This window comes from Apium graveolens, chromosome 2, assembly GCF_009905375.1.
Source record: "Apium graveolens cultivar Ventura chromosome 2, ASM990537v1, whole genome shotgun sequence".
NCBI lineage: Eukaryota > Viridiplantae > Streptophyta > Magnoliopsida > Apiales > Apiaceae > Apium > Apium graveolens.
In genome coordinates this window covers 108,402,944-108,427,282 of record NC_133648.1, presented here as the reverse complement: position 1 = coordinate 108,427,282, position 24,339 = coordinate 108,402,944, and the positions used below count along the sequence as shown (strand labels likewise).

Below are 24,339 nucleotides of genomic sequence, written 5' to 3'. Positions count from 1 at the left end.
TTGAAGAGACTCAAGGTGTGCTTGAAGAAGACTCTTGATGTTGGCATATGTGGTAGCTTAACAGGTTTTTGAGTCTGATGAATTAGTTTGAAGAGAGTTGATTTGAAGTGGTGATCACTACATTCTTTGCTAAACATCCATGATGGAGTGTTTGTACTAGAGCTACGGCCTGCTTCTCCCACTATGTTCATCAAGTCTCCTTCATCATTTTCACCATCATCCCCAAAACTGTCTTCAGAAATACCAGTTGGATATTCAAAATCTTCACCAGCTGTGGAGGGCATGGCAGTGATTGCATCCTTGGCCCTTTGCATGGAAGCAGTTGTGTGCACCAAATTGAGAATTCTCTCAGCAGCCATATTGTCGTGTTCAGCCAAAATTGATAAGCTGGAATAGGGTGAATAAATGCCTCAGCTTCATAAGAAACAGATTCTAAGACAGCTTAATATTCTTACTGAAATAGTTATTTCTTTTCAGCCTCATTGACATCCCTTAACTCACTTACAATGGGCTCCTCCCATTCTTCAGAACATGCTTTTCTCTCATTTTCTCTATTTTCTTACATTAAGGGCTCCCCTTGGCTTCCTACCCTCACACCTCACCTACTAAGGTGGGACTCCACTCAGTCACTTTTTCCAAGCTGGAAGAAATAGCTTGCATATTTTCACTATTTTCCTCTCCTTGTGCCTGAGAGCAACTTAGCCTCTCACTCTGTTCACTCCATTCCCTCAATCCTAGGGGTGATTGTACAACTACTAAATCATCTCACTTTTAAAAATAGTTGAGATTTCAAGTGGTGCAGTGATAGTCAACGTATGAGAAACATCCTTCGAGGTAGTAGTTGAGAGTTTCAACGGATGACTGCTGTTAGGCACATCCGTCGAGATACAATCACTTGTCATCGGATGAACAATATCCATCGAGATAGTAGAAATGACAGAGTTTGGAGTGGAAACTACTGTAGAATCTGTGGAGATTGATATAAGATTTGGTACAGATTTCTCAGAAGAATCAGAAAGAAATGGCAAGTGAGCCAACAAATCATCTAGGAGATGATGCTAACTTATTGTAGATTTTGGCTTCTCCATGAGAGTTAAAGATGGGGAATCATGAATTGATGTGTGAATCATATCCACATCCAAAGAATTTGTGAGTGAGTTTTGTGTGTGTGGTGCATCTATTATTAGAGATTTTGGCTGTGACTCCACATTTACAGGAGCCACATCAAACTGAATTTGAGAAGGTGTTGTAACTGAGTCTTTGACTGCAGTTTGCAATATGTGTGCACCCTGTGTATCCCCAAGTATTTTAGATTTCTTCTTTTTTGTGTAAGTTTGGGGTGAGTCTGTGTCCATAACCCTCTTAGTTTGTACTCTTGGTTGAGAGCTTGTTTCAATAGTGACATCCTTTTGGGAGGATGAAACTAGTAGTGAGCTAGAATCCTTATTAATCACTATAGTTCGTTGGGAAACTTTAGCGTGGCTAGGTTGGGTTACACACACCTCTCCATCCTTATCCTTAGGGTTTCTTTTATGTTCACCCTATCCCTCACCAGACTTACTTCCCTTCACACTCCCCTATTTGGTTTTGGTAGTTTTTGAAACTAGTTCCTTTTGAGAGGAACTAGAGTGGGGTCTTTGAGACTTGGTTTTGGAAACTTTTGTTTTAGTGACTTGTGTAGGCACCTGTTTGGTCAATGTCACAGATGCCATAATCACAGTTGTCTGCAAATGGTGGTAAAGAAGTAGTAAGGACAGAAGTATTTACCTCACTTACCTGAGTCCATTCCATGATTGGCAAGTAGACTAGAGGAACCTCACTGAGGTTATTTGCCCTGTTCAAATCAGCAATAACCCTTCTTTCTTGAACCCAACAATCAAGCTTGTTGGTTGGGTTCTCAATGATAAGATCTTCAAAACAAAATTAGCGAGAAACCTAAATAATCTAGCATAATATATATTTTTAGACCTTTACTTAATGTCTCCTAGCTTAAAGCCTAATTCATACAAGACAGACTCACTGAAGTTATTGTACTTGTCACTAAGCAACATATATAGCATGTTAACAAGTGAGTATATCATAGCATCAAAATTACTAATTTTTCCAGAAAAGACTTTAATAAAAGAGTCACAGAGAAAGCTTCACTCCTTTCCAAGGCCTTTTCTTCTAACCTCACCTAGCTTGGCAGGGTCAAAAGAAAACCCATAGAAATAAGCATAGAGCTTACATCTGTGTCAATATGTGGAACTAGTGTATTATTCTTATGCAATTGAAAACAGGCACGAATTATATCACTATTAATGTAGTAGTTTTTACCTTTAAGAGTGAAGGTAATTATTTTTTCCTTTGAGTTGTAAACAGCAGTGGTCCATACCTCCTCAACCACTTCAAAATAGATAACAGGAGACTCTAACATAGCATATTTCAATTTACAACTTTGAATGAAATCCATCATTTTGTGGTTATCTTCAGAAGCTGCAATCTCCTTGTATACTAGTGCGACGAAGTTATTCATTTCATAAACAAACCCAATTTGGGACATGATCTTGACTACTGGTGCCATTGCTGAGAATAAGAGTAATTGCAGAGATGAAATCTTTTGCTTTGGAGACGAAAGAGTTAGAGAAATTTCTTGAGAAAGATAAATGTAAAAATGAAAAATGAAATTGGCTTTTATACTATCTCAAAAATAAACAGTTAAAAATTAAAAGCCAAAAATAATTTAACCAATTAAATTTGCCCAAAAGAGCCGTTTAAAAATAAAGAGAACTGTCAAAATTCTAATGATTATCCATCAAAATATACTTATAGGCTGTAAGTAAATTCAACGGATAATGCCTAGAATTAACGGCTAAGATTGAAAGCAGTTCGATGGATAAGGATAAGGTACCCAGAGTAATATTTGATACTTCAACGGATGGTAGAATTCAACGAATATTTACTTTCAACGGATAATGAACATCCGTCGAGATGTAAGTTCCGACTTAGCCAAAATTTCATCTTTTGACAAGAAATATCAAATTTTACTCTGGCTGCATTTCAAATTTCTTAGATATCATAACAAATTAAGAGTAATTAAGCATACCTATTTCACTTACCAACCTGGTAAATGTGTATTCATCAAGTGGCTTGGTAAAGATGTCTGCAAGTTAATTCTCACTTTGAACAAAATGAAGTTCCACAATACCATTCATCACATGCTCTCTAATGAAGTGGTACTTGATGTCAATGTGCTTTGTCCTTGAGTGCTGTACTGGATTTTCAGTAATTGCAATGGCACTTGTGTTCTCACAGAAAATAGGAATCTTATTCTCCTGTAGACCATAGTCCAACAGTTGATTTTTCATCCATAAAATTTATGCACAACAGCTATCAGCCTCAATATATTCAGCCTCAGCTGTAGAGATAGAGACTGAATTTTTCTTTTTACTGAACCAAGATACTAGCTTATTTCCTAGAAATTGACAGGTTCATGTAGTACTTTTTCTATCAATTTTACAACCTGCATAATCTGTATCTGAGTAACCAGTTAGATCAAAACTAGAATCTCTAGGATACCAAATGCTAAGTTTTGGTGTTCCTTTGAGATATTTGAAAATTCTCTTAATAGCCACTAAATGAGATTCTCAAGGATCAGCATGAAATCTAGCACAGAGACAAGAAACAAACATTATATCTGGCATACTTGCTGTTAAATATAAAAGTGAGCCAACCATGCCCCTATAGCTTGAAATATCCACAAACTTTTCATTAGTGTTTAATTCAAGTTTAGTTGTAGTGGCCATGGGAGTTTTTACAGATGTGTAGTCCATTAAGTCAAACTTCTTTAAAGACCATAAATATATTTGGTTTGACTAATGAATATTCCATCACTAACTTGCTTAACTTGTAAACCAAGAAAGTAAGTTAGTTCTCCCATCATGCTCATTTCATATTTACTTTGCATCAGTTTGGCAAACTTTTTGCAAAGTTTTTCATCTGTAAAGCCAATTATGATATCATCTATATAAATTTGAACAAGTATACTAGAGCCATTAACATTTCTAAAGAATAAATTTTCTACAACAGTACCTCTTGTGAAATGATTTTCTAAGAGAAACTTTGACAAAGTGTCATACCAGGCTCTAGGTGCTTGCTTCAGTCCATAAAATGCTTTCAAAAGATAGTAGACATAATCTAGAATATTGGGGTCTTCAAAACCAGGAGGCTGACTGACATAGACTCCCTCCTCCAAATCTCTATTCAGAAATGCACTTTTAACATCCACTTGATAGACTTTGAAATTGGCAAGGTTTGCATAAGCTAGAAAAATTCTGGTGGCTTCAAGTCTTATAACAGGAGCAAAGGTCAGATCAAAATCTATTCCTTCTTATTGACAGTAGCCTTTAGCAACCAATCTAGCTTTGTTTCTGACTACTATGCCATTTTCATCCATCTTATTTCTGAATACCCACTTGGTGTCAATAGGATTATTTCCTTTAGGCCTGGGTACCAGTTTCCAAACTTTATTCCTTTCAAATTGGTTTAGCTCATCCTGCATAGCTAAAACCCAATCAGGATCCAACAGAGCTTTTTCTACCTTTTTAGGCTCTTCCTGTGATAGAAAGCTACTGTAAAGACATTCTTCTTGAGTTGCTTTTCTTGTTTTCACTCTTGAAGATGCATCACCAATAATTAGCTCAAATGGCTGATCTCTTGTCCATTTTCTCTATTGAGGTAGATTAGCTCTAGATGAAGAGGCCTCATGGTTTTCTTGATGAGTTGCTGAGTTTTGATTAGCAGAAACTCCCCCTGAGATTGTCGATCTTTGACTTGAAGTTGGGGTAATTTCTGATTGTGATCTGTATTGGCTTTCAACTCCTAATGATGGCTCAATGGATGTTGATCTTTGCCTTTCAACAGATGATACAGATTATCTTTCAACGGATGATGCACTTGGTCTTTCGACGGATGTTAAATTATGTGCTTCTTTAGTTGTAGACTTTTCTGTATTGTCCTTAGGTATTGGTTCTTGATCACTTTCATTATCACTATCATCACAAATTATCTCAACATTGTCCAATTTGAGGCTTTCATGGAAATCTCCATCTTGCAATCCTTCAATCTTTTTATCATCAAACACAACATGTACAGATTCCACAACAATGTTGGTTCTGAGATTGTAGACTATATATGCTTTTCCAACTGCATACCCAACAAAAATTCCTTCATCTGCTTTGGCATCAAACTTTCCATGTTGATCACTTTGATTCCTTAAGATGTAGCATTTGCAACCAAAGACATGAAGAAAGTTTAATGTTGGCTTCTTGTTCTTGAAAAATTAGTAGGGTGTAATGCATTTTGCTTGATTAACCAAAGAAATATTTTGAGTGAAGTATGCAGTATTGATAGCTTCTGCCCAAAAATATGTTGGTAGCTTTGATTCGTCTAGCATTGTTCTTGCAGCTTCAATAAGAGATTTATTTTTCCTTTCAACCGCTCCATTTTGTTGTGGAGTTATTGTTTCTGAAAACTCATGCATGATCCCATTTTCTTCACAAAATAATCTCATCACATAATTCTTGAACTCAGTTCCATTATCATTCCTGATTCTTCTAACTTTGAAATCAGGATGATTGTTAACTTGCCTTATATGATTGATGATGATTTCACTAGCTTCATCTTTGGAGTTTAGAAAATATGTCCAAGAGAAATTTAAGAAATCATCCACAATTACTAGGCAGTATCTTTTCTTAGAGAAAGACAATACATTGACTGGTCCAAATAAGTCCATGTGTAGTAATTGTAAAGGTTCTTCAATTGTTGAGTCAAGCTTCTTTCTGAATGATGTTTTGACCTGTTTTCCTTTCTGACAGGCATCACACAATCCATCCTTAGAGAATTCCACTTGATGAATACCTCTTACCAAATCTTTCCTGACTAGTTCATTCATAGTCTTGAAGTTAAGATGTGATAGCTTCTTGTGCCATAGCCAACTTTCATCTTGACTTTCCTTGCTGAATAGACAAGTAATAGATTCTGCATTTGATGAGTTGAAGTAAGCTAGATACACATTTCCTTTTCTAACTCTAGTAAGGACCACTTTATTGCTTTTCTTGTTGGTCACAACACAAGCTTCAGAATTGAATGTTACTGAGTTGCCCTTGTCACAAAGCTGACTAATACTCAATAGATTGTGCTTGAGTCCATCCACTAGGGCAACTTCCTCAATGATGACATTGTCTTTAGAAATCAAGCCATATACCACAGTATAACCCTTGATGTCATCTCGAAAAGTGATACTTGGCCCAGCTCTCTCCTAGAACTTAGTGAGCAGGGTAGAATCTCCAGTCATGTGCCTTGAGCACCCACTATCCAAATACCAAATATTCTTCCTGTTTCCCTAATTACTTGAAGAACTAACTTCTACTTCATCTGATTTGGCCATCAGGGCTAGATTGACATAGCTTGTATCATCATCTTCATCCAATCCATCAGCAGCCCGGTCATTTTCTTGAGTTGGAAAGGCCCTTTCCTTTTGTTTGAGCAAATCAAAGTACTTCTTTTTGTAATACACAGGCTCAAACTTCTTTTTTTCAGAATCAGGCTTTCTGTATTCACTTGCAAAATGACCACTCAAGCCACACTTAAAACATTTGAATTTTGACTTGTCAACCATGTTTCTGTTTGGCTTGGTTGCTCTAAAATTCTTCTTGAATTTGAGCTTGGAAAATCTTCTGGATAGAAAAGCTAGATGCTCATCTATGTCATCCAAATCATCTTCACTAAGATGGTCTTCATGTACAACTACTAGCCCTTTTCCTTTGTCTTCACTCACTCTAGGGTTTGCTGCAGATTCCACAACTTCAACATTTATCTCCTTATCTTCCTCTTGCTCAGCAACCAATACAATGGACCCTCCCTTCTTCCTTCCTTTCTCCAGCTTCTCATCTTGCTCTATTTCAAGCTCATAGGTCTTTAGAATCTCATACAGTCTGTCCAAGGTAAATTCCTTGTAATCTTGAGTGTTTCTTAGTAAGACTGTCATAGGCTTCCATTCCTTTGGTAGATATCTAAGGAACTTGAGGTTTGAATCTTTGGTCTGATAGATTCTTCTACGGAGTTTTAGAGCATTTAGCAGTTTTTGAAACCTACTAAAAATTTCTGTGAGTGACTCACTTTCTTCACTATGAAAATGCTCATATTGCTGAATCAGGAGTTGCATCTTATTTTCCCTTACTTGCTCAGTTCCATCACATATAACTTGAATTGTATCCCAGAAATCCTTAGCAGTTTTGCAGTTTATGATGTTGTCAAACATGTCACCATCAACACCATTAAACAAAATATTCATGGCTTTCTTATCCTTATGAACTTGCTCAATATCTGGATCAGACCATTCAGCTCTAGGCTTTGGGATGGATGACTCATTTCCTATAGCAGCTCTCATAGGGACATGAGGACTTTTCTCAGTGCAGTCCACATATCCTTCATCTTGAGAAAGAAGATGAAGGTGCATTTTCATCTTCCGGTGGTGATAATTGTCTTTGTCCAGAAATGGAATCTTCACTCCAACATCTTTTATGTTCATCTTGTTAGTTGTTGTGATCTTTAAACTCTTTGTACTTTAAGATCTTGCTCTGATACCAATTGTTATTCCCAAACAATCTAACAAAGAATTACAGGAGGGGGTTAAATGTAATTCTGGCTACTTTTTCAATTTTAAGAATTGTTATGCTATGAATATATAACAGTGTTTGATTTAGCTAAGGTGCGGAATGAAAGTATTGAAGAAATCAAACACAAAGTAATCAAATACAAGTATTTAAAAACTTTCTGGTGAATTGAATTTATCCACCAGAGATATATATTAATATGAGAACTCTGTGATGCAAGATTTGCACACAGCTGCTTACAAGTTGAACTTACAAAGAACAGAGAATTTTTTTTACAGATGTAGCTTTTTCTATATCTCTGGTAATTGCTTTCTAACTTGGATAATGGTTCTACTTGCTACCCTTGGTTTATATATCACCAAGTTACATGATAAAGAGACAAACAAATAAGACAAAATGTTTCTAGTGTAATTTCGTGCTCCTTCATTTTTCAATCCAGCATCTTTGAATATTTTCAGTTTAGCAAGGAAATTGAAATGCTTCTTTGTTCTCTAAACCTGTAAATAGACTGCCACATTCCATTTGCATGCAATCAACGCATGTGACTGTCAAGTCACTATCAACTGCTCTTTTAAATTTGTTCATTCGTTGAAACTTTGTTGGATCATCCGTTGAGAGTCTTTTTGAACATCTGTTGAAGCTCTAGTTGATCATCCGTTGAAACCTTGTGGAACATCCGTTGAGAGTCTTTTCACAGCATTTAACTCTATTTTACTTATACAAGATTACAAGGCATCTAATATCTACAATTAGCCAACCTATCTTGCATATCAATCTAGTAGTCAACATGACTTAAAACATTCTACAACATCTAGTTCTCTAAGGCATTACAATATGCAGAAATGTGCTACTAAACTTATTAATACATAAGCTACCCTTTCAACGGATGTTAAGTGATCATCCGTTGAAAGCTACAAAATCACTAAATTAAATCTACTAAGGTGTTTTTTTTAACTTATCATCAGGTACATAACATATTCCTAACAGTAGCCAACTAGACTTAGAATATCCTACAACTTCTAATTCTCTAAGACATTTTAGTATACAGGAATGTGCTACAAATATTTATTTAAATATAAGCTACTATTTCAACGGATGACAGAGTAAGATTATCTGTTGAAAGCTACAAACACACTTAATCAATTCTACTAAGGTGTTTTGGTAAAATATCATCAAGCCTACAGCATATTCCTAAAAATCTCCCCCAATTTATGTCTACTAGAATTGTAGGCATAAATTTAGGAGGACTTGATGATAACAAAACACTTTATGCAAAAGGATCATTCAATAGCAGAAAAATGATAAGTGCTACAATTTTATTGAAAGTTGATAAAAGAAAGTTCATAAAAGTCTCACAAGATTTTTTCAAGGCGCTCCTCTAGTCTGAGCATATAAATCTTTTCTCCTTGAGTGTCTAGTCTTATTTCCCAACTTTTCATTGTTCTCTTCTATGTGGTGTTGAAGTTGTCTGTAGAACTCAGATTCATCTTCATTAGATAGATCCAGCATCTCCTGCATTTTCTTGAGAGTTGCATTCCTTGATATCCTTATTTGGTCTTCTAATCTGAAAAATCTTCTGGTATTCTTTTCATCCTTGAACTCCATCAACCAATATGGCCTCAAATTCACTATACTTCCAGTGTAAGGAATAGTTAAGATTCTTGGTAGTGCACTTGGGTCTCTCCAGCTTTGTCTTATTTGTTCAATTTTGTTGAGTATCTCCTTTTTGGCCACCATAGTGAATCCAAAATTTTTCTTGATTGCAGAGAATACTTTAACTAAGACAGAGTAACCTTCATTGAGAATCCTATGAAGAGGCCAAGTGATTTCCTTTCCACCCTTGTACCTGAACACTAGTCTTTCTGGAAGCCTGTTGTGGGCATCAATTGCTCTCACTTCATCCAGTTCTTCCAAGTAAAGATTAATGTCTGAAAACTCCTTTATGTCACAGATGAAGAGTTGATCTCTTTGGTTGACTGTTAGCTTGGGTTTAGATAAGGTTTTGTATTGGAATGGGATAGACTTGACTGGCTTTCTTGGTATGTTCTTTCTTCTTTTAGAAGTGGTTGGTATTAGGATGTTCAGCTCAGGAATAGGTAAGCTTTCCCAGTCTATTGATTCATCCTTGGGAATGATTGGCTCACCATGAAAATTCACACAAGGATGGACCTTGATTTCAACTTGCTCTATTATGGGCATAGTTGGTTGATTTGTAGTAGTAGATTGAGTTGGTTATGGTTCTTCCTTTTTTTATTTAAATACCAACTTCCTTTTGGCTATTTCCTTTATTTTTTTTCCCAGATTTCTGCTTTGGTTCCTCCTTCTTTTCAGTCTCAGTTATGGTGAAGGCTTCTCACTTTCTGGCTTGGTAGTAAGCTTTTTAGCTTGTTTTTTTGCTTCTAAGGCAGCCTGCCTTTTCTGATGCTTGAGCCTCAATTTTTCTTCTCTCTTGGCTTCTCCAAATTGAGGATGTCCAGCCATCACACAAATTAGTTTTCCATGATTGTAGATTTTTGCTATCCTTTTCTTCAAGACTGAATTTTTTGGATCTTTGTGATTTGCAATAGAGTGACCAAGCAGTTTCTTTTCATCAGGTTGAGGAGTGGCATAGACTAGGTCCAATGGATTTTTGCTTGAAATTTTTTATGAGTGATTCTTGGGATTCAAAATCACAGTGGCCTTTTGATGTCTTCTAGATGAGGTTTGACCCCTTTCCATATTCCCCAACTTTATTTCGTTTATTGGAATTTGTCTCAATCGAGTGAAGTGCTTCACAGATTTATCTTTATTTGAAATTGGACCAAATTCCTTCTCAATTCTTGCATCAAGCTTCTTCATTTGTTCTTTCGGCTTGAGTTCAGCTGCTGCTATGTTGATTAAGTCAATACTGTCCAACACCGGTTGCTTTGAAAAGGTAATGGCTGGAATAATTACCTTGTTGACTTGAATATGCACATCCTTCTCCGCCTACTAACTTGGATAATTACATCCTTCTCCCCCTTTTTTTTATCATGAAATTGATCAGGGTTTGAAGTTTGAGCAGCCACCAGTTGCTTAGCAGATGAGTTTGAGTTTGTTGATTGGTAAGAATTTGAGCAACTGAGTTATCCACTTTCGACAGCCTTGAACCCAATTCCTCAACTTTCCAATTCAAGTCATATTCCTTCCTGAGATTTTGATTGATGGTTAGCATGATGGAATCAGGAAGTTTGGCATCCAGACTCTTAGGGATATCCTCCTTGACTTGCTCAATTTCATGCTTCAGTTCATCTACAGTTTGATTATGTTGGAGAACTTGAATTTTGTGCAACTATAGAGACTCTAGATGGGCTTGTAGAAGACTTTTGGTGCTGGCATTATTGGTGGCTTGAATGGCAGCTTGAGTTTGATGAATAAGTTTGAACAAGGTGGATTGGAAGTGATGATAGTTGCAGTCCTTTGTAAACATCCAAGCTGGAGTTTCTGCTTCTCCCCCTATGTTCCTACCTGCTTCTTCAGCATCTTCCCCAAGATATTCATCCCCAATAGAACTACCAGAGGCACCAGAAGGATAGTCAAAATCATCACCAGCTGTAGAAGGAAGTGAATTGATTACATCATTTTCCCTTAGCATAGAAGTTATAGTGTGCACCAAGTTTAGAGTCTTCTCAGCATCCTCATTTCCTTGTTCAGCTAGTATTTGATATGCTGGAACAGGGTGAGTAAATGTCTCAGCATCAAAAGAGACAGAATCTAGAACCGTTTGATATTCTTGCTGAAATAGTGTCTCTTTTTCTGCATCATTGACATCCTTTAACTCATTAGCAATGGGATCTTCCCATTCTTTTGAACCTACTTTTCTCTCATTATCTCTTTTTTCTTGCATCAAGGGCTTCCCTTGGCTCCCCACCCTCACACCCTCACCTTCACCATCTAAGGTAGGACTCCTCTCATTCACTTTTTCCATGATAGAAGAAATAGCATGCATTTGTTCACTCTTTTCCTCTTCTTCTGCTTGAGAGCAACTCAGCCTCTCACTCAAGTCACTCCCTTCCCTCTGTCCTAAGAGTGATTGAACAACTACTAAGTCATTTACACTAGTAACAAGTTTAGAAATTTCAGGCTGTGTAGAGACTTTTAACGAGTGAGGGATATCCGTCAAAATAGCAGTTGTGAGTGTCGACGGATAATTGCTGTAAAGCTTATCCGTCGAGAGACAATCACTTGTCGAAGGATGAGGAATGTCCGTCGAGAGAGTTGATTTGATAAAGTTAGGAGTTGGAACTACTATTGAATCTGTGGTGATTGATTTGAGATTATGCACAAATTTCTCAATAGTGTCAGAAAGAAAGGGCAAGTGAGCCAACAAATCATCTATAAGACGATGTTCACTTGCTTTAGATTTTGGCTCCTCCATGAGTGTCAAAGATGGAGAATCAGGGATTGATATGTTGATCATATCCACGTCCAGTGAGTTTGTGGGAGAATTTTGTGTGTGAGGTGTTTCAATTGTGAGAGATTTTGGCTATGACTCCACATTTATTGGAGCCACATCAACCTGAATTTGTGATGGTGCAATAACTGAGTTTTTGACTGCAGTTGGCACTGTGTGTGTGCCCTGTGACTCCCCCATTGGTTTAGATTTCTTCTTTCTTATATAAGTTTGAGGTTGGTCTGTGTCCCTTCCCCTTTTGGCCTATGCTCTTGGTTGAGAGCTTGTTTCAATAGTTATATCCTTTTGGAAGGATGCAACTAACAATGAGCTAATTTCCTTATTAAGCACTTCAGTCTATTGGAAGACTGCAGCGTGGCTGGTTTGGGTCACACGTACCTCACTCTCCTTATCCTTAGGGTTTCTTTGATGTTCATCCTATCCCTCACCTTCCTTACCACCCTTCACACTCCCCTCTTATTCTTTGGTAGTTTTTAAAACTAGTTTCTTTTGAAAGGAACTGGAGTGGGGTTTCTTTGACTTAGATTTTAAAATTTTGGATTTTGTGGCTTGGGTAGGCACCTGTTTGGTCACTGTCACATATGCCATTGCCACAGTAGTTTGCAAAGAAACTTGAGGTTGGGAAAGAGTAGGGACAAAAATAGTTACCTCACTTACCTGAGGTGCCTCCATGATTGGCATATAGTTGAGAGGCACTTCACTGTAGAGATTGTTCCCTGTTAAGATCAACAAGTACCCTCTTTTCTTGGACCCAACAGTCAAGCTTATATGTTCGGTTCTCAATCAAGAGGTCCTTAGACACATGATTTGCTAGCATCATAAGAAACCTGACATAGTATATGTACTTTGACCTCTTTGTAATGTCTCCTAACTTATACCCTAGTTCAATCATGACAGAGTTACTGAAATTAAAGTACTTATCATTCAAAAGCATGTAAAACATATTAACCATAGAGTAAGTAACTACATCAAAATTGCTAATCTTTTCAGAAAATGCTTTTATAAAAGAGTCATAGAGAAAACTCTATTCTTTTCTAAGACCCATTCTCTTAACCTCACCTAATTTTGCAGTATTGAGAGAATAGCCCATAGACACAAGCATGGTGCTTACATTTGTGTCTCTGTGTGGAACATTTGTGTTGTTTTCAAGCAAGTGAAAGCATGCGTATATTTTAACACAATTAATGCAATAATCATTACCTTTCAGGGAGAAGGCAATGGTCTTATCTTTAGATTTGTATACAGCAGTAGTCCAAATCTCCTCCACAACTTCACAATAGATAACTGGAGATTCAAGCATCACATAGCTTAGTTTGCAACTTCGAATGAAGTCCATCATCATGTGATAGTCCTCAGAAGCAGCAATGTTCTTGTCCACCAGTGCCACGAAGTTGTTCTTCTCATAAACAAATCCAGATTGAGACATAATTTTGACTACAGGTGCCATTGTTGTGATTGAAAGCAGTTGCAGAGAAAGGGGTTTTTGTTTTGGAGACGAAGAGAGTAAAATTTCTTTGAGAAAGATAAAGGTAAAATAAAAAATGAAAGGGAACTTTTATACCATCTCAGAAATAAATAAGTAAAAATTAAAAAGTACAATAAAGTACTCAAAGAAAATTGCCAAAAATAGCCGCTTAAAAATGAGAAAAACTGTAGAAATTCTAAAGATTATCCATCGACATATACATACGCACTGTAAGTAAATTCGACGGATAAGGTATAGAATTAACGGCTATGATTAAATCAATTCAATGGATATAGTTTAAAAAAATATTCATCGAGATATAAAGTACCAGGAAAAATATTTGGTTTTCAACAAATAATGAAATTCAATGGATATTCACTTTCAATGGTAATGAACATCCGCCGAGATGTAAATTTTGACTTAGCCAAAATTTCATCTTTTTAGGAAAATCAAATTTGTTTCTGGTTGCATTACAAATTGCTTAGACATCAAATTAATACAGGAATAATTAAGCATACCTAAATCACTTAGCAATCTAGTGAAAGTTGACTCAACAAGTGGCTTGGTAAAGTTGTCTACAAGTTGTTGCTCACTTGGAACAAAATGAAGTTCCACAGTACCATTCATGACATGTTCTTGAATGAAATGGTACTTGATGTCAATATGCCTCGTCCTTGAATACTGCACAGGATTTTCAGTAATGGAAATGGCACTTGTGTTGTCACATAAAATTGGAATCTTGTCCACATGTAGACCATAATCCAATAACTGAATTTTCATCCATGAAATTTGTACACAACAACTACCAGCAGCAATGTATTCAGCCTCAGCTGTAGAAGTAGAAACTGAATTTTGTTTCTTACTAAACCAGGACACTAGCTTATTTCCTAGAATTGACAAGTCCCTATTGTATTTTTTCTGTCTATTTTACAACCTGCATAATCTGCATCTGAATAGCTAATTAGATCAAAACCAGAATCTCTAAGATACCAAATGCCAAGTTTTGGTGTTTCTTTGAGATATTTGAAAATTCTCTTCATAGCTACTAAATGAGATTCTCTAGGATCAGCTTGAAATCTAGCACAAAGATAAGTAGCAAACATTATATTTGGCCTACTGGCTGTTAAATATAAAAGTGAGCCAACCATTCCTCTATAGCTTGAAATGTCTACAGACTTTTCAGTCATGTTTATTTCAAGTTTAGTGGCAGTGGTCATGGGAGTTTTTGTAGATGTGCAATCCATTAAGTCAAACTTTTTTAAAAGGTCATGAATGTATTTGGTTTTCCTAATGGATATTCCATCACTAACTTGCTTAACTTGATGACCAAGAAAGTAAGTTAGTTATCCCATCATGCTCATTTCATATTTACTTTACATTAGTTTGGCAAACTTTTTGCAAAGTTTTTCATCTGTAGAGCCAAATATAATATCATCTACATAAATTTGAACAAGTATACTAGAGCCATTAAAATTTCTAAAGAAATGAGTTTTGTCAACAGTGCCTCTTGTGAAATGATTTTCTAAAAGGAACTTTGACAAAGTGTCATAGCAAGCTCTAGGTGCTTGCTTCAATCCATAAAGTGCTTTCAAAAGATAGTAGACATAATCTAGAAAGTTGGGATCTTTAAAACCAGGAGGCTGACAGACATAGACTTCCTCCTCCAAATCTCCATTCAGAAATACACTCTTAACATCCATTTGATAGACCTTGAAATTGGCATGGGCTGCATAAGTTAGAAAAATTCTGATGGCTTCAATTCTTGCAACAGGGGAAAAAGTCTCATCAAAATATTTTCCTTCTTGTTGACAGTAGCCCTTGGCAACCAATCTAGCTTTGTTTCCGACTACGAAGCCATTTTCATCCATCTTGTTTTTTAATACCCATTTGTTGTTAATAGAATTCTTGCCTTTAAGTTTGGGTACTAGCTTTCATACTTTATTCCTTTCAAATTGGTTTAGCTCTTCCTGCATAGCTAAAACCCAATCAGGATCTGACAAAGCTTATTCTACCTTCTTTGGCTCTTTCTATGATAGGAACCTGTTGTACAGACATTCTTCTTCAGTTGTTTTCCTTATTTGCACTCTTGAAGATGCATCACTAATAATTAGTTCAAACGGGTGATCTCTAGTCCATTTCCTTTGTTATGGTAGTTAAGCTCTAGATGAGGAGGCCTCAAAATTGTCTTGTTATGTGACTGAGTTTTGATTAGAAGGAACTCCCCCTGAGTTTGTGGATCTTTAACTTGAAATTGGGGTCCTTTCTGTGTGTGATCTAAATTGACTTTCAACTCCTATTGATGGCTCAACGGATGTTGAATTTTGCCTTTCGATGGATGATGCAGTCTATCTGTCAATGGATGATGCATCATGTCTTTCGACGGATGTTGCACGTTGTCTTTCGACGGATATAGAATTATGTGCTTCATTTGTTGCTGACTTTTCTACATTTTCCATAGAAGTTATTTCTTGATCACTTTCATCATTACTGTCAGCACATATCATCTCTACATTGTCAAATTTGAGTCTTTCATGGAAACCTTTATCTTATAGTCCTTCAATCTTCTTATCATCAAACACAACATGTAAAAATTCCATAACAATGTTGGTTCTGAGATTGTAGACTCTGTATTCCTTTCCAACTGCATACCCAATAAAAATATCTTTATCTGCTTTGGAATCAAACTTTCCATATTGCTCAGTTTGATTCCTTAGAATATAACATTTGCAGCCAAAGACATGAAGAAATTTTAGTGTTGGCTTCCTGTTCTTGAATAATTGATAAGGAGTCATGCATTTTGCTTGATTGACCAAAGAAATATTCTAAGTGTAGTATGCAGTATTTACAGCTTCTGCCCAAAAGTAAGTTGGTAACTTTGATTCTTCTAGCATTGTCCTTGCAGCTTCAATAAGAGATCTATTATTTCTTTCCACCACTCCATTTTGTTGTGGAGTCCTTGCTACTGAAAACTCATGCATGATCCCATTTTCATCAAAAAACAACCTCATTGTAGAATTCTTGAACTCAGTTCCATTGTCACTCCTTATTCTTCTTACTTTGAGATCAGGATTATTGTTGACTTGCCTTGTATGATTGATAATGATTTCACTAGCTTCATCTTTAGATTTTAGGAAATATGTCCAAGTGAACTTTGAGAAATCATCTACAATCACTAGGCAATATCTTTTCTTTGAGATTGAAAACACATTGATTGGTCCAAACAAGTCCATGTGCAAGAGTTGTAGTGGTTCTTCAATTGTAGATTCAAGCTTCTTCTTGAATGATGCCTTGATTTTTGACAAGCATCACACAGTCCATCATTTGAAAACACAACTTGAGGAATGCCTCTTACTAGGTCTTTTCTGACTAACTCATTCATAGTCTTGAAGTTCAGATGGGACAGCTTCTTGTGCCATAGCCAACTTTCATCTTGACTTGCTTTGCTGAAAAGACAAGTAATGGAATTTGCATTGGATGAGTTGAAGTCAGCTAGATACACATTTCTTTTTCTCACTCCTGTGAGAACCACTTTGTTGTTCTTTTTTTTGTAACAACACAGGCTTCTGAATTGAATGTTACCGAGTTGCCCTTGTCACATAGCTAGCTGACACTCAAAAGATTGTGTTTGAGTCCATCCACTAGAGCAACTTCTTCAATGATGACATTGTCTTTATAAATCAAGCCATATCCCACAGTATACCCTTTGTTGTCATCTCCAAAAGTAATACGTGGGCCAGCTCTCTCATTGAACTCAATAGACAGGGTAGAATCTCCAGTCATGTGCCCTGAGCAACCACTATCCAAATACCAAAGGTTTTTTTGTTTCCCTGATTGCTTGAAGAACTGAGTTCTACTTCATCTGATTTGGCCATTAGAGCTAGATTGACATAGCTTGTTTCTTCATCTTCATCTACCTCATCAGCTTCCCAGTCATTTTCTCAAGTCAGGAAAGCCCTTTCCTTTTGTTTGAGCAGTTCAAAATACTTCTTTTTGTAATCCGCAGGCTCAGACTTCTTTTTCTCAGAATCAGGCTTTCTGCATTCACTTGCAAAATGACCACTCAAGCCATATTTGAAACACTTGAATTTAGATTTACCCACCATGTTTCTGTTTGGCTTGGATGCTCCAAAATTCTTTTTGAATATGAGCTTGGAAAATCTTATTGATATGGAAGCTAGATGCTCATCTATGTCCTTCATTTCATCCTGACTGAGATGATCTTCATGCTCAGCCACTAGCCCTTTTCATTTGCCTTCACAAACCCTAGAGTTTGGTGCAGATTCCACAGCTTCAACATTCATCTCTTTCACTCTCTTTTGTTCAGCTACCAATGCTATAGATCCTCCCTTCTTCCTTCCTTACTCTATCTGCTCATCTTGTTCCAACTCAAGCTCATAAGTTTTTAGAATTCCATACAATTTCTCCAAAGTAAACTCCTCGTAATCTTGAGAATATCTAAGAGTGACAGTCATAGGCTTCCATTCGTTAGGTAGAGATCTAAGGAATTTCAGGTTTGAATCTTTTGTCTGGTAGGCTCTTCCATGCAGCTTCAGTGCATTTAGTAGTTTTTGAAACCTACTAAAAATGTCACTTAAGGATTCACTGTCTTCACAATAAAAGTGCTCATACTGCTGGAGTAAAAGTTGCATATTGTTTTCCCTCACTTGTTCAGTTCCATCACATATGATTTAATTGTTTTCCAAATATCTTTAGTATTTTTACTGTTAATGACATTGTCAAACATATCTCTATCAAGACCATTAAATAGAATGTTCATAGCCTTTTTATCTTTGTGCACTTGTTCAATGTCTTTATCTGTCCATTCTGATTGTGGCTTTGGAATGCTTTGCTCATTGCCTACAGTTCCATCAGCATCTATAGCAGCTCTTCGAGGAACATGAGGGCCCTTCTCAATGCAATCAACATACCTTTCATCTTGAGAGAGGAAATGCAGGTGCATTTTCACCTTCCCGTGGTGATAGTTGTCTTTATCCAGAATAGCGATCTTCACTTAAACATCCTTCCTACTCATGTTGTTAATTGTTTTGATCTTTAAACTCTTAGTGTGTCAAGAGCTTACTCTGATACCAATTGTTATTCCCAGAAAATCTAGCAATAGAATCACAAAAGGGAGGGGGGATTAAATGTAATTCTTGGTTTCTTTTCAAAATTAAAGAAACTTTTTTATCAAATTATATCAGTGTTTGAATATGCAAGTGGGCGGAATGAAATATGAATATATTCAAAATACAAAGTAATTAAACACAAAGATTTAAAAACTTTTCGGTGGATTGATCTTTCCATCAGAGATATGTATTGATTGAGAACTTTGTGATGCAAAAATGCACACAGCTGCTTACAAGTAAATTAAAAAAGTAAGAACTGAGAAATTCTTAACACATTTTGCCTTATCTATTTCTCAGTACTTTCAATCAAAAAATTATCTACTTGTTTCTCTTGGTTTATATATCACCAAGTTACATATGAAAAAGACAAACTAATAAAACAAAAATGTTTAAGTCTAAGAACATGTTTTTTCATTTCTCGATCCAGCATCTTTGTATTTCTTCAAGTAAGCATGGAAATGGAAATGCTTCTTTGTTCTCAAAATCCTGCTAATAGGCTACCACATTCCTTTTGTATACAATCAACCCATGTGTCTGTCAAGTCACTATCAAATCCTATTTGAATTTGTTATCCATCGAGACTCTGTTGATTATCTGTTGAGACTCAATTAGATCATCCATTGATTGGGACATGGGTCATCCGTCGAAGCCTTGTGGAAACATCCGTTGAAAGTATTTCCATAGCAGTTGACTCAATTTCACGTATGCAAAATTACAAGGCATCTAATATTTACAATTAGAAAACCTATTTTGCATATCATTTTAGTAGCCAACATGACTTAGAATATCCTACAACTTCTAATTCTCTAAGACATTACAATCTACAGGAATGTGCTACAAAAACTTATTTAAACATAAGCTACTCTTTCAACGGATGACAGAGTAAGATTATCTGTTGAAAGCTACAAATACACTTAATTAAATCTACTAAGGTGTTTTGGTAAAATATCATCAAGCCTACAATATATTCCTAACAATGCCGATTAAGGAAAATTTTCATGCCACACTATATAGGAGTACTGATATGGGAATTCTGAGATCGTATTAGTATTCTATACGGTAAATAAGTGTATGTAAAGATTGTCAGAATTCGAATTCGAACACTTTGATTTTTCCTAAAAATCCACCAAATACCGAAAGAATTAAGTATAAGGTAACATGATTAAAAGGATTTAAATTCATGGATTATAAGAGAGAATCATTAAAGGAATATAAAATAGTAAGAAAGGCTTAGGGAAGCCCAAGTAATAAGATCCCGGATATGATCCCTCAAACGATCAACGAGAAAGAAAGTTAAGCGAACTGTAAAATAGACAAGCAACCATTATCCCAACAATTAAGCACTAATCAAGAGATTAGCACAAAATTAGGTCATCAAACCATAAGGTATTGACAAATGGCAAGAGGATGACATAATCAAGATGACATAAGAAAATTAACAAGATATTTAGCTAGGATGATTTCTAGCCAAGCAATTTAACCTTGATTAATCCAAGGTTGAGATTAAACAAGGTTAAACCCCCATATAAATAGAAATCAAGGAATCAAAGAAGCATTTATACCCCTTTTTCCCATTATCACTATCGGCTTCTTCTTAAAAAGCAAGGAAGAATTTTGCAAGTTCAAGCTACAATTCTTGATTATTAGAAAGGTAATTAACTAAGCTTCCATGTGATTAGATATGCATATCCTAGGAGTTTAAGCTTCCATTTCCTTGTAAATCATTTTCAATAATTCATTGAAGAAGATGATGAATAGTGATTTTCTAGAAATTAACTCTGTGATTCTTAATTTCTTTGGAAAGATCAAGGTATTAAGAGGTTAGATCAAGGCTCCTTAAGGCTCCCTAGCAACTTATTACACACCAAGGAAGGTATAATCTTCAAACCCTATCTTTTACTTTGAGTATTAGTGAGTTTTATGGTTGGATTAGTAAATAAGAAGCATGATCCATGTTTGTTAGTAGTTTGGTTTGATTTTGTAATGATTATGGTTAATGAATCTTTGATTATAGTTAATGGGTCTTGATTATGGTTGGATGAGTTGAAAGTCTTGAGAGTATGGACTGAATTAGTATGGTTTAGATGAATTATTGATGTGTTGGTGATTGTGGATTAAATTGGTGAGGTTTTAGTGTAGTAAAAATTTGGAAAACACATAAACATAGCCGTCGGAATGCTCATTTTCTTTTAGACTGTTTGTGCATGACTTTCGGACCAGATAACTCACTTTCCAAACTGTAAATTTTCCATGATTAGCTAGATCATGTCGTAGGCTTCGTTTTGGTATGTGATTTGCTTAGATCCGATGTACGGTTTAGGAAAATGATTGTTTTAAGTAACAGTGTTTCGCGAACAAACCTTTACCCCCCGCTTAACGTTGAAACCTTGTTTAAGGCCCTTAAAAGACTAATTGGATTATAAAACAATTATTTAAGGTTAATTAGTCAGTTGCTAGAGTATTCGTGAAAGAGTTGCCTTAAAACATTTAACGGTTAATTTTATGAAAATGGTGGAACCGAGGGTACTCGAGCGACTAATGTAAATCGTTCAGCGCAAAAGCGAACGTTAGGGTCTAAATGGATAAAGTCTAGTTTCTTAAGCGACCGTGGTTTAATTCCAACTCATATGTTGTTTATAGGTTACCAGACTCACATCAGGCCTTTTACCACCCTTGGTCGCTCATGCAAGTTTCCTACCCGTATACTGTTGTTGTGATGATTATATATATATATATGCATTATCTTGAGATAAGTGCATGATTGTTGTTTAGGAAATCTTGTGATATTTTGAAGTATGTTGATACAATATATATATGCATTCCTGTTTCGGAATCTTGATATGATATATATATATATGCATGTCTGTTTCAGAATCTTGATATTTCTTTGTCACAATTCCCTTGTTTATAAACTGCATAATACATATGCTAGAGATAGGCATTATTTGCGTATACCCTTAGTATAGGGGACCCAAAGTTAAAAAATTTCCTAAACCGGGAGGCGATGCCCCTGGGTATAGACTACAGTAAAACCTCTATAAATTAATATAGTTGGGACCGGAGAATTCTATTAATTTAGAGAGGTATTAATTAATCGATAAATTAATAATTATTAATTTATAGAGAATTTTCGGTAGCAAACAAAATTAACTTTTGATTAAATTTTTATTCACATAAATTTAAATAAAATGAATTGTACAATTTATATTTTATACTTAATTCAATTAATTCAATGTATATGAATTTAGAAAGTCAATGTAATGTACAATATATTAGATTCAAAGTCCATGTAGTGTATAAGTTAAATTCATTGTATTTTACATAGAAAATATTCAATGTATATTAGGAAAATTCAAAGTACATGAATTAATTTAATTCATTGTATTTTACATAGAAAGTATTCAATGTATGTGTAGTCATAAAATATATTATATATACTGTATATACTAGATTGGGGGAAAAATTATACAAACAAAACAATGGCTTCTCATCTAAAAGGTGTCACAAAATCAACAATGACGGATGAAGCAAGAAAAGCATTATGTGAATATAAAAGAGAAAATTCATCATGCACTCAAAAAGATCTCCAGTTGTGGCTCGAGAATAAGTTTCATCTAAAAGTTAGTCAAGGTACAATATCAAATACACTGAAAAGGTCAGCAGACTATCTTGCAGCTAATTACTTGGAGAAAAGAAAAGATATTAAGCGACATAAACCAGCAAAATATCCAGATATGGAGAAGGTTCTCTATGAATGGTTTCTCCAGTACCAAGATCGTGTTAATATGACAGGAGAGCTAATTTTAGAGAAGGCAAAAGAGACCATGAAAATTTTATACCCTCAACAAGATCAGGAGCACACTTTTTCTCAAGGTTGGCTTGAGAAATTCAAGTTAAGACATGGTATTAAGTCATTTCGTCGCTTTGGAGAAAGTGGTTCTGTTGATGTACAGGACATGGAGAAGAAACTGGAGTCCATAAGGGAAAAAATAAACCAATTCCCTATGAAAGATGTTTTTAACATGGATGAAACTGGTTTGTTTTACAGGTTACAAGCTGATCACTCTCTTGCTACGAAACAACTTGAAGGAAGAAAACAAGACAAAGAAAGGCTCACGGTTGTTATATGTTGCAATGAAGATGGCTCTGAAAAAATTCTTTATGGATTATTGGAAAGTATGCAAAGCCACGGTGCTTCAAGAATGTTAACATGGGCAGCTTGAATTATCATTATCGTGCAAACAAAAGAGCTTCGATGACTAGTGTACTTTTTGATGAATACATTCGTTGGTTTGATAGCCAAATGCAAGGCAGAAGAATTTTGTTTGTGGTAGATAACTGTCCAGCACATCCAAAAAATATTAAAGGACTACAAAATGTTGAGTTGTACTTCTTGCCACCTAACATGACATCAAAAATCCAACCTTGTGATGCAGGAATTATAAGAGCTTTCAAGATGCACTATCGCAGGAGATTTTATCATGGGTTATTAGAAGGTTATGAGTTGGGACAATCTGATCCAGGAAAGATTAATATTTTGGATGCTATCAATTATGCAGTCGCGACGTGGACGACAAATGTAAAATAAGAGTCAATAGCAAGGTGCTTTCAACATTGCAAAATTCGTTCCATAGATGAAGTTTCGAGCAATTTAAATGAACATACAACTCCGGAAGAATACATTCATGAACTTGAGGTGATGATTAAGGATCTAGGTTATCGTAATAAAATGGATGTTAATAACTTCTTAGATTATCCGGGTGAAAATGAATCATGTTCCGAGGTCCAGAGTATAGAAGAGATTGCAAACACCATCCTTGAAAATAGTGTTGAAGATGATCTTGAAGACGATACAACACCGTTGGAGCCGGTTACACGTAAAGAAGCACTCAAGGCATCAAAAATGCTTAATAACTTTTTGATGCAACATGAAAACACCACACCCGAGCTTTTGGATGCAATAAGGAAGATTAGGGATGAGCTTCATGTTGATTTAAATTATATGAAAAAGCAAACTACAATTGAATCATATTTTACAAAGATGTAATAGCTATATTTTTATGAATATAAGGGAATTATTAATTTATAGTTTTATTGGGACCACATTTTTATACAGGGTTTTCAAAAAAATTATTATCTTATTATCTTATCGAAATTGATCATTTTTTGAACTGGCCCAAGTCGGGACCGGACAAAATTATTAATTTAGAGAGATTATTAATTAATCGAGTATTAATTTACAGAGGTTTTACTGTATATATGTGTGTGTGTGTGTTTAGTTTTCTATATATATTCATCGAATAAGGTTATTCCATAATTTTGATTAATAATCAAATTTATTTTTGATTATTCAAATAAAGATCTTACTTTCGTATAAGTATATCTTTTATTATTTATTATTCGTTTTAATAATGAATTTCAAAAACTTTTACTTCATTTATTTTTATAAAAAATATCCTTTATGGGAATATTATTTAAATAATAATATTCAGATATTTTCTAATATTTCAGAATTGGTTATTTTATTAAATCGTCCTTACTCCGAACGTTTTCAAAAATATTTTCGAGTGTTCAAATGATTTTAAAAATTAGAGTGAATCCCAAAACTCATTTTAATTTAAATATTTCCTTTCGTGGAGGGATTTAAATACTCGCTCAAAA

General features: G+C 35.4%; 1 pseudogene; it reads left to right on the top strand.

Annotated features, from left to right (window-relative positions):
* The first annotated feature begins 21,995 nt into the window (after positions 1-21,995).
* LOC141706049 (CENP-B homolog protein 2-like) lies at positions 21,996-23,747 on the top strand (annotated as a pseudogene).
* Positions 23,748-24,339: the final 592 nt, after the last annotated feature.